Here is an 11,681-nt window from a genome sequence, read left to right on the forward strand (position 1 = left end):
ATATATATATATATATATATATATATATATATATATATATATATATTTAAATGTGAATGTACACATTTATATAGAGATATATCTGCACATTTTAATTGCAAATGTACTTTTAAGTTTTTCAATTTTTTTCCACATGCATTAAATACATATAGATAAGTTTTTATGTATTTTTTCAAACAAAGTTGCAAATACTGAAAAGGTAATTGTAACGTATTTTAATACATGAAATAATTGTCATTGAAGAATTAATCACATATTTAGCAAACGATATCAATGTTATGAAATGCGAGAAAAATATTTTATTTGAATATAACATCACAACAAATGCATCATTTACGATATTTCCTACATGAATGTCTATTATGACACTTAAACCCACAAGCACTACATGAATTGATTATTTTCTTTTCGAACATACCCCTTTCTGATTTTTCACGATCTTTCCTTGGAGATCTACCAGGAGGTCGCTCGTATTTTGGGGGAAATACTACCTTAACCAGTATGCTATCTGAAATTACCCAATCGTCTTTGTGTGGTAAAGGATAAATTGGAACATCATATGTTATCAATACAGTTTTTTGCTTGTATAAATCAAAGAAATGTGATCCCTCTGTAAAATTCTTCCTATCCCGATGTGCTTTTTTCGTCTTGTATTATGCATACATACGCTATGGTTGGTACAATCTAACATTTTCTTTAAGAAAAATAATTAGAAAAAATATCAAATACAGTTGCACATATATTTTTTTGTAACTATGTATATATATTTTTACACACATTTGCAAATACATTTTGAGAACTGTATATGTATTTTTCAAACATAGCTATAAATACTATTGCTAATTGTGTATGTATTTTTTCAAAACACAGTTGCATATACATATTCGTAAATACAAATACAAATAAATACATATGGTTGTATTTGTAACACCCCGAAAATTCAAGACAATATTTGAACCATGTTTTAAATTCACAAAAAGTCAAACCACATGTTTTGGTAGTTTTATAAGTGATTTAGACACATATTAAGGTTACAAATAGCTCCTAACTTATAGAAAATTCCAAACATTCCTTAGCGATTAAATTCTTGTGAAGAATATAACTATAGTCAGCTTTAAATAAGCATAACTATTGAGTTACTAAGAATTTTTGAGCTTAATACCCACCCTTAGATAGATAATTGAATTATGTTTCCAACTTCACCAACTTTGCCTTAATCCAATATCGAAGTAAAAAATTATGGCTAAATTATTGAAGCACTGTCAGAGCTTCCAGTGACCACGACCCTAATAACGACTCATGATCATACATCACGGGTCGTTACAAGGGAGTCATGAGTTGGTTAGTAGAGCTTGAAATTGGGTTCCTGACCAAAACTTAAGTCATGAATCGTGGTTATACCTCACGAGTCGTGACCTAAGTTGTCGGGACTGCTTCCAAGAGTTTTCCAGATGGGTTTTAACGGATTTTTTGGTCTTTTTTCACTCTATTAACCCCAAAACTACGTCGGTTAAGCTATTATAAGGTTGAATATAAAGTAAAAACAACTCCAAATCCCTCATTATCAACACAACAAAAAATTTGCTCAAGAAACATGCAATTTTCTCTTCTCCAAAGCAAGAAATTTGGGGTTTTCATCTCCAATTTCGAATCTTCAAAACTTTAATTCAAGAATAAAGAGTAATCGGGTATATGGGTATTTATGAGGATCTCCTTTCATCCCTATGCCTAAATTATGATTTTGCTCATGAATTTTATGATTTCTATAAAGGAATTTTACCCAATTGTTATTCTAAGCTTAAATTCAATCCCTCATGACATAATTTTCACTCCTAAGCATGTTTTAGCTATTATTCATAATTTGTTAGACCCATATTGTATCATTCATTCTATTCTCAAATCCAAGCATGTTTTACATGATATTAGTTAAGATTTCAATCATTTGATCAAGCTATATGAGTTTTTCCTAATTTCTTCAATTTATTTTGCAATTAAACCATGAATATCCTCCAATATTCAGAATCTTAAATTTCCCTTTTTATTGATAAATCATAGAGTTTTGGCTTAAAGTATAAAGTTTCCTATTATGACCAGCTTTTAATATTATCTTGTTCAATTGCATTAGTTAGAGCTGGTGGGTTATGACCACCCGATACCCAGTATGCATATATCAGTTTTCATATTATAAGCCTTTCAGATCATGATTATGCTACTAAACTCAGAATATTTTCACGTTGAGTATATATCAATTATCAGATCATGTTAAGCATTTATCACCAGTGTCATTTAGTTGGGAGTGGCACTTAGCACCGAGGGAACGCAGCGATGAAGGCTCACTTACCAATTGAGGACTGATACCTTTAGTATAAGTCCCTAAGTTCCAGAACTACGTTGCCACCATAGGTTATGAGAGGTCACCCATCAGTTGAGGACATTCACGTTAGTCCTTTGGAACATCGGTTTAGTTGTTCCACGCCATCCAGTGTTAGTACCCTTGGTAAGGTACTAGCACCCTTCCAACTGGGGTTATAGGTTGGACCCTGATTTGCTCAGATTGGGGAATGTCGGTTATTGTTAGCTCCCACAGTCCTCAATTCATGTTCAGCTTATATTTCTATTCAGATATGTATGACCTTGTATTCAGTTATTCAGTTTAATATAGTATATGTTTATACTTAGTCATTGCATCAGTTAACGTTCCATAATTTTAGACCCAGTATTCATACATGACCTTCAGTATAGTTTTACAGTATATTCATCTCTAACGTGAGATTAAATATAGTATTCATATTTCTACAACTTCCTAGTTTACAAAAATGTTTTAGCTCATGATTTAGAATTTTCATTATGCCTTACAGCTTTAAATACAAACATATTTTAAATGCATATTCTAGCAAATAGCTTATGTCCTTAGATTTAAAGCATGTTTTAAGTATTTTTATGACTAATGCGTATCTCACATACTTAATACATTTCAAAGTACTGATAGCATATCTCTTCTGCCTATATTTTTCATGTGATGTAAATTCGAGGCTTACTATAGGATCATAGCCAAGTAGATTAAAGCATTCATCCAGTAAGGGATGAGTTCTCATATTTTAAGGACTCAAGTCAGTTGTAGTTCTTGTATTTTATTTTCTTATTCTTATGTGTTGATTAAGGATAGTTGTGGGTTATGTCCCAACAACCTATAGTTAATATTAGTAGAGGCTTTATAGATAGTTAGTTAGAGTCATTGTATGTAGTTGCAGTTTTCCCTTTTTCAGATTACAGTGTTGTAAACTTTGAAGAAAAATGTATTGAAACATCTTACCTAATGACTATGCTTCCATTCAGTCAATTTAGCATTTATATATTAAAAAAAGGTAGCCCGGTTCACTAAAGCTACCGTTATACGCGGTGTCCGGGGAAGGGCCCCACCCTAAGGGTGTATCGTACGCAGCCTTACCTTGTATTTCTGCCAGAGGCTGTTTCTAAGGCTTGAACCTGTGCGTGACCTCCTGGTCATATGGCAGCAACTTTACCAGTTATATATATGATTTAAATTAGTTGCTCAAGTATTATGTCAGTACATGGGTTAGTTTGGGATCACTTGTGGTTCTAAGCTACACAATCTAAGTAAATGGTTTTTGAATCTCATGTTAAACCTTGTTCCCTATTCTAGAATCTTATATATATGCATGTATGTATGAGAACATTTACATTGAGTTTGGACTTGATTTTGAAATGGCACTATTTTATCCCTATCCTGAGTTACATGCTAGTGCTCACCTACTAACCATCTTAGGATACTACCTTATTTATAATGTAGGATTTGAGGATACCTCTTGTACCCTTGTGCAGCATTAGGTAGATTCTGGTTCGTCGGTTGGTCTGTGTAGAAGTGGTGAGCCTCAATCTCTCAAAAGGCTGAATATTTCATTGTTTTTCTTATGAGTATCAAAATCCTACTACTTTTTTTATATTTTTGATTCCTTTTTTACCATGGTTGGGGGTATGTCCCAACCTAGTTTGATATTTGGACTAGTTTAGAGGCTTTAGTGGACATGTATGGTTTGGACGGTGTTGTTGACTCTTAGACCTTATTCTTGAGTTACATTAATTATTTTATCTTTATTCTCTGGTTGTCTTCCACTTTGTTATTATTTGGAATATGTTTGGATTTGATAGGCTATGGGGGTGGCCTTCAGTCCTTGGTGTACTTGAGATATCCATCACAACTAGACCCAGGGTCGGGTCATGACAAGCTTCATATCAGAACATAGGTTCAAGGTCACTGGGTGTCCACAAAGCCATGTTAAGTAGAGTTCCTTTTATGGGTGTGTATTATGCCACACTTATAATGGGGAGGCTACAAGGCATTTAGAAATGTTTTCCTTTCTTGTGTTCTATTTTGGGCTATAGAGTCTAGGGTCATGGAATTTCTCTAACTCCAGTTTGCTCAAGTTTTAGATTATGCCTCCTCAAAGATATAATTTTTGTAGGAACTCTACTGGAACCTCTACCCCACCTAAGCGCAATGTAGAGGGTACTCACCCTATTTATGAAGTACAAACTCGATCTAGTGTCCTTACTTTTGATTATGCCACTTCATCTGGGGTTCCATTGGTCCCCCAATATTCCTTATCTAGTTGGTGACACTCATGATTAGTCACCTCAAGAAGACATCTCTAATGTAGAGTTTCGCCATTCTATTCATCTATTGACTCAGTTAGTGATATCCTAGTCTCTTCAGTCAGGTTGGGGTGGTTCTTTTGCTCCTTCTTGGGAGGTTACTCGTGTTGGTTAGTTCATGAAGTTGAATCTCCCAACCTTCACTGGCCTATGGTTGAGGAGTATCATCAAGAATTTATTAATGTGATCGAGAAAATCTTTAGGGTGATGCATGCTTCCAAATTTGAAGGTATGGAGTTTGCTGCATATTAGTTGAAAGATGTGGCATATCAGTGGTATGAAGAGTGAGAGCAGTTGAGAGGTGATGGTCCTGAGCCAGCTATATGAAATGAGTTCTCTAGTGCCTTCCTTGATCATTTCTTTCTTTTAAAGTTGAGGGAAGTGAAGGCAGAAAAGTTTGTAAATCGGAAAAAGGGCAAGATGAGTGTGCCTTAAAACTCCATCAGTTGTCTCACTATGGTATGGAGTTAGTGTCTAGTATGAGGGCTACAATGAAGAAGTTTTCTTCTGGTTTGTATTATGACTTAGTATTGAAATATAAGGCTACAATGTTGAATAATAAAATAGATATCTCCATACTTGTGGTTTATATGCAGAAGGTGGAGGATGAAAAGAAGAAGCAGGTATAGATTTGAGAGAGATAGAATAAGAAGTTTAGGAATTTAGAGTAGGGTAAAGGTCAACAAGTTAGTGGGAGAGATGGTAGATAGTGGAGTAAGAAGAAGACTTGGGAAAACTTTGGTTCGTATTTTTTGACTAGTTCTCCTTATCCTAAGTGGTCCGGTGATCGTCGATTTTAGACTAGTAGTGGTCCTAAGGCACAGGGTGCCTAGTCTCAGGCTAGTGGAGCTCAGTTATCCCCTCCATATCCTCCTTGTAGATTTTTGCGATCAACTTTACTAGGGTTATTATAATGAGAAGAGAAAACGATGCTTTAATTGTGGTCAGCTTGGTCACATACAATGGGATTTCTCTGTGGCTAAGGCAGCCACTAGGGTTAATAAAGTTTGGTCGCCACATATTTAGCTTCTGCACTAAAGGGTGCTACTTTTGGTTCCAGCACTGAAGGGAATCATCTTTATGCCCTTTCCAACCATCGGGAATCTGAGGCATCTCCTAATGATTTCACTGGTACGTTAAGGCTTTTCTCTCGAGATGTGTATTATTTCTTTGATCTGGGGTCTACCCTTTCTTATGTGACCCTTTATATAGTTGTGTATTTTGGTTTTGGTCTTGAAATCATTTTTAAGCCTTTCTCTGTGTCTAAGGTAGTGGGTCATTCTATCATGGCTAGAAAAGTCTATAGGGGTTGTGTAGTGCCCATCTTTCATAGGGAGACTTTGGTGGAATTGATAGAGTGGATTTTGATATTATTTTGGGGATGGATTGGCTTCACTCATTCTAGGTTTCTCTAGATTGTAGGATCCGTAAGGTCTACTTCCAATTTTTTAATAAAACGATAATGGAATGGAAGGGAAGTACCTCAGTGACTAAAAGGAGGTTCATTTCTTGTCTTAGATCTCGAAATCTAATTTCTAAGGGATGTATGTATCATTGGTTTGGGTTAAATATCACAGTTCTGAGGTTCCCTGCAAGACCCCGTAAGATCCTAGCCCAATTCAGCTCACTATTACATGTTAGAGGGGTCCAAGCCTTGGAATATTTCACTAAGTGTTAGGACTTAGTCATTTCTAAAGCTCCTAAACTTCAATGATTTTATTTTCAACCTTCCCGGCCTTATAACATTGATTTTAAAGTTGATTCAGGATCGGGGGTGTCAAAGGTATGTCTTGAGTAAGTTTTGGAATTTTCGAACTAAAGTAAGGGCATGTTTGGAATTCCAAAATAGTAGCAGCCCACGATATAGCATGTGGCACATGCTTAATTTTGGCGTCCAGAGCCTGCGGTACACGCTCCATTGTGGTACTCTAGAGCCCACGGCGCATGTTCCCTTATTTTCCAGCTTTTGTTTCCACGTATTTAAGGGTAATTGGGTCATTTTTCCTCACCCAAAACTGTCCAAAACACAGAATTAATGTCCCAAAGGAGCATTACTTGCCCTATTATTCACTTTTTCTCTCCAAGAAAACCCTAACCTCCCCTTAAGAACTCCATTACTCCTTCTTTAAGATAAGCAAGAATTTGTGTTCTCTAATCCAAGAAGTTCAAGGAAAGCATTCAAGAACATTCCCAAGGCTTCCAAGTTAAGCTTTAATTTCAGTTCAAACCAATTAAGGTATGTGGGGTTATGAACAAAGGTGTCCTTTCACCCTTGTTCCTAAATTATATGATTTTAAGATTCTATTTACTTGTTTTGAAGTAGGGTTCATACCCAAGTTTCTATGTTCTTGAAGCATGTGATTTTCATGATATTTAAAGCTTTAAGTATATGAAGAAGTACTTATATTTATGTTTTAATTTATGAAATTTATATTATGAATGATATTTCACTATCTTGACTTAATATTGTTGAGTATTTTAAGATTTATATTGAGCATAAAGTTTTGTTGTGAATTGCCTTGAGTTTAAAGCATGTGTTTTAAGCCCTAAGTATAAGTGCGATTTCAACAAGATCATGCTCTTAAGTTTTATTTGATAAGTTTATACCAAGAATGAGTTTGAGATTTCAAGAAGACTATGATCTTAAGTTTCTTTGATGGTTTTATACTAAGCTTTAAATAAAGATTGATGTTTTGATCCTAAGATAAGATATGGAATCCACATTTGTTATTTTGATTACAGTTTAAAGCAAAGAGAAGCATAACTAGTTTTTCATAATAAACCCTTGTGCTATTTTAAGATGGATTTCTTAAAGAGAGAGCATATAAGTTATATAGGAGTAGTATTTAGCACCGATTTGTATGCATCTAAGTCCACATTCCCCAGAACTATGAGCCAATCTAGGTTCATCTTATTCCCAATATAGATAAAGTTACAGATAGTGATCACTTTAGATTAGCTCCTATTCTGATGGAAAGGGTAGGACGGCTCTCCCCAATGTGAGCTTTTCCCTATGGGGGACAAGATGTTGGACACAATGATAGCTCACATAGTGTATGTCGGTTAAAAGAACCTCCTAATAGAAAGAGTAAAAGTACAGCTTTTAGAACTAAGTGTTGTGGAGGTTTGTAGAGAGTTTCTCTTCTATTGCTGCTCCGTTGACTAGATTGACTCAAAAAAAGGTAAAGTTCTTGGGGTCTAATGCTTTTGAGAGTAGCTTTGAGAGGTTGAAGGATAGGTTGACATCTTTTCCAGTTTTGACCTTGCTAGAGGGTACTGATGGATTTTTGGTGTATTGTGATACGTCCCATGTGGTACTAGTTTGTGTCTTGATACAATATGGCAAAGTCGCGGCCTATGCCTCTAGGCAGCTTATGGTTTATGAAAGAAATTATCTGACTTATGATTTGGAGTTAGCAGTTGTGGTTTTTGCTTTGAAGATTTGGCGCCATTATTTGTATGGGGTGCATATTGACATCTATTCAGATCATATGAGCTTGCAGTATGTGTTAACTCAGAAAGAGTTGAATCTTTAGTAGAGGAGATGGCTTAAGTTGCTAAAGGACTGTGATATAAGTCTTCACTACCATTCAGGTAAAGCAAATATGGTTGCTGATGCTCTTAGCAAGTTGTCCAGAGGAATTTTATCTCATATGGATTAGTAGAAGTGAGGATTGATAAAGGATATTCACCGGCTAGCTAACTTAGTAATTTATCTTTTGGACTCTGAGGATAGAGGGGTAACTGTGCAAGAAGTGGTTAAATCATCTTTTAGTGCTGAGGTGTAGGAGAAACAAGCTTTGGATCTTATTATTATGTAGATTAAGGATGATGTAGGTTAGCAAAAGGTTATGGCCTTTGAGATTGATGGTGATGGTATTCTGAGGTATCAACATAGGTTGTGTGTTCCTGATGTTGATAAGTTGGGAGAGAGGATTTTGACTGAGGCTCATGATTCAAGGTATATAATTCATCCAGTTTCAACAAAGATGTATCATGATTTGAAAGAGAACTACTGGTGGAATAATAGGAAGAAAGGTCTGGCTAACTTCATAGCTAAGTCCATGGTTTATCAGCAAGTGAAGGTTGAGCACTTGAGGCATGGTGACATATCTTAAGAGATAGATTTTCCTATGTGAAAGTGGGAGATGATCAATATGGACTTTGTTATGGGTCTTCCACGATCTCATAATCAGTATAATTCAATTTGGGTCATTATGGATAAGATGACCAACTCGCTCACTTCTTAACTGTGAGGAGTATTTACTCTGGAGAGGATTATGCTAAGTTATTCAATAAGGAGATAGTCAAACTGCATGGAGCATCGATGTCCATAATTTTAGATCAAGGTACACAATTTTTTTCTCGCTTTAGGCGCTTATTTCAAAAACGTTTGGGGATTAGGGTAAACCTTAGCATCACTTTCCACCTTTAAATAGATGGACAAGCAAAGCGGACTATTCAGACATTAGAGGATATGCTAAGGGCCTGTGTGATTGATTTTGGAGAGAGTTGGGTTATCACTTACCTCTAATTGAGGTCGTGTATAATAATAGTTGTCACTCTAGTATTGGGATGACTCCATTTGAGGCTTTTTATGATATGAGGTGTAGGTCTCCTATTAGGTAGTTTAAGGTTGGTTAAACTAGGTTGGTTGGTCCTGACCTTGTTCACCAAGCCATGGAGAAGGTGAGGCAAAGTCATAGAGACTTAAGACTATGCAAAGTCACCAAAAGTCTTATGTGGATGTGAGGCAAAGAGAGTTGGATTTCCATGTAGGTGATTAGGTGTTTTTAAAAGTTTCTCCTATGATGGGAGTGATGAGGTTTGGGAAGAAGGGGAAGCTTAGACCCTGTTATATTGGTCTATATTTGATATTGAGAAAAGTAGAAAAGGTTGCCTATAAGTTGGATGTAACACCTCAGCTTATTTTCTCCTTGGAATTCTTGAGTTTTTGCACTCACTGCCCAGACTATGGCTCTCCCTACGAGTCTAGGGAGTCATTAAGAGTCGTAGAACTCTAAATTATAGCCCAACCAGTGTGTTTGGATAAGTCTCTGTGTTGGTCACGATTGGCACCCAGTGAGTCATCGACACTTATTACGAGTCATATAGTGGTTCTCATAGCCTAACCAGTAAAGATGGCCAATGTTTCTGTCTTGTCTACAACTTTACCTCATGAGTCATAAGGTCTGAATACTAGTTCATAGAGCACGACTCGTATTCAGACTAGTGTTGCTGCCTATGGATGTTGTCCAGCCTATGACTAAATGTCACGAGTCGTAGGGTGACCCTACGAGTAGGTCACCTGTAACGACTGGGTAATAGATTTTAGTCACTTTATTAAGGGAACTTTAGACATTTCCCTGCTTCCTCACCTAGACCCCACGTACATAAAACACCAAAGAGGCATTATTTTCAACATTTTAACATATCAAACACTCTTTTTACTCTCTCAAATTCCCTATTCAAAGACAAGGCTAGGATTTCAATAATTTGGTCTTCTGAGGGCTTAAGGGCTGATTTATCTCCATAATTCTTTGTATTTTTGGGCATGTTACTCTTCCCCAAGTCTTATTTTATCAAAAGCATAAGTTTATAATTATACCTATATGATTTAATTGATGATTTTAAATGTGGGTTGAGGGTTATTGAATTAATTATTTTTTCCATGGTTTTTATGAATCATGTATGATTTGAATTGATAGTTTTGAACATGTGGGGTTCATGGGCATGGTGTATAAACTAGGGGGTCATGGTTTCCTCCAATTTTGTGAATGTAGATAATTGAATGATCCCAACCTAATATTGTAAAATTGGTTTTGAATATGAATATATTTGCGTTGAACTATTTTTGGGAACTATTGCATGATATAAAGAGGTTATAAAAATAGAGTGGTTTGATTTAATGAAAAAAGAGGGTCGTGGCATTCCCCTACATTGGTTTGATAAAAAAAGGGGTTGTTTTCCCCAAGTGAATGGAATTGTACAAGCATGATGATGTTACCTTGCAAGTGTAGTTGGTATGACGATACCAATAGTGTATGCCTTAAGGAATATTGTTGTTCAATTAATAGGAATATGTGAAAAATGTTTTAACTGCGCTGAAATAGGGTTGTATAGTTAGGTTGTGAAAGTAGAGGTCCTGATGGACCAATACTAGAAATCGTGTTTGTCGACGCAAGGGTCTAAATGGCTTGGGGTTCAAGTCCCCTTGCTTATGATCGGGTGGTTTGAGTCCCCCATGTTAAATGACTGCGTGCTTAAGTCACCCGTGATATATGACCTGGAGGTTAGAGTCCCCCATAGTACATATGTATATATGATTATTCACTAGTTCATGCAGGTACACGCACTGGGCCCTTTTAGTGGAGAGAGTTAAGACCATATAGTGCGTGGATGCCTTCTAATGATAGTTGAGCTATAAATCCTAGGCTGATGTTATGAAGTTTATATAAAGACTTATTTTTTACCCTGGCATATTCTATTTATGTATATTTATATGTATATAATTGGGTTCAATAGATTCTGTGGAGGTGCTTGGAGGCTAGAGGGGTGCCCGTGGCGTACACTAGGTCAATCCAAGACATATATGATGGGGCGAAGACTCATGTAAGGATGGTAGGTAGGGATTCTAAGCACTTTCTAGTTCTGATAGGGTTGCACCAGGGATCAACTCTTAGCCCATTTTTATTTGCCTTGGTGATGGATGTTTTGACGCGACATATTCAAGGAGAAGTACCTTGGTGTATGTTATTTGCGGATGATGTGGTACTGATTGATGAGACTCGGGGAGGAGTTAATGATAAGTTGGAGATTTGGAGACATATGCTTGATTCTAAAGGATTTTGGTTGAGCAGAACCAAGATGGAGTACCTGGAGTGTAAGTTTAGTGAGGTTTCGTAGGAGGATAAAGTGGTGGTGAAACTGGACTCGCAGGTCATTCAGAAGAGGGAGAGTTTCAAGTATCTGGGTCTATGATTCAGGGCAATGGCAAGATTAACGAG

This window comes from Capsicum annuum, chromosome 11, assembly GCF_002878395.1.
Source record: "Capsicum annuum cultivar UCD-10X-F1 chromosome 11, UCD10Xv1.1, whole genome shotgun sequence".
Classification (NCBI taxonomy): domain Eukaryota; kingdom Viridiplantae; phylum Streptophyta; class Magnoliopsida; order Solanales; family Solanaceae; genus Capsicum; species Capsicum annuum.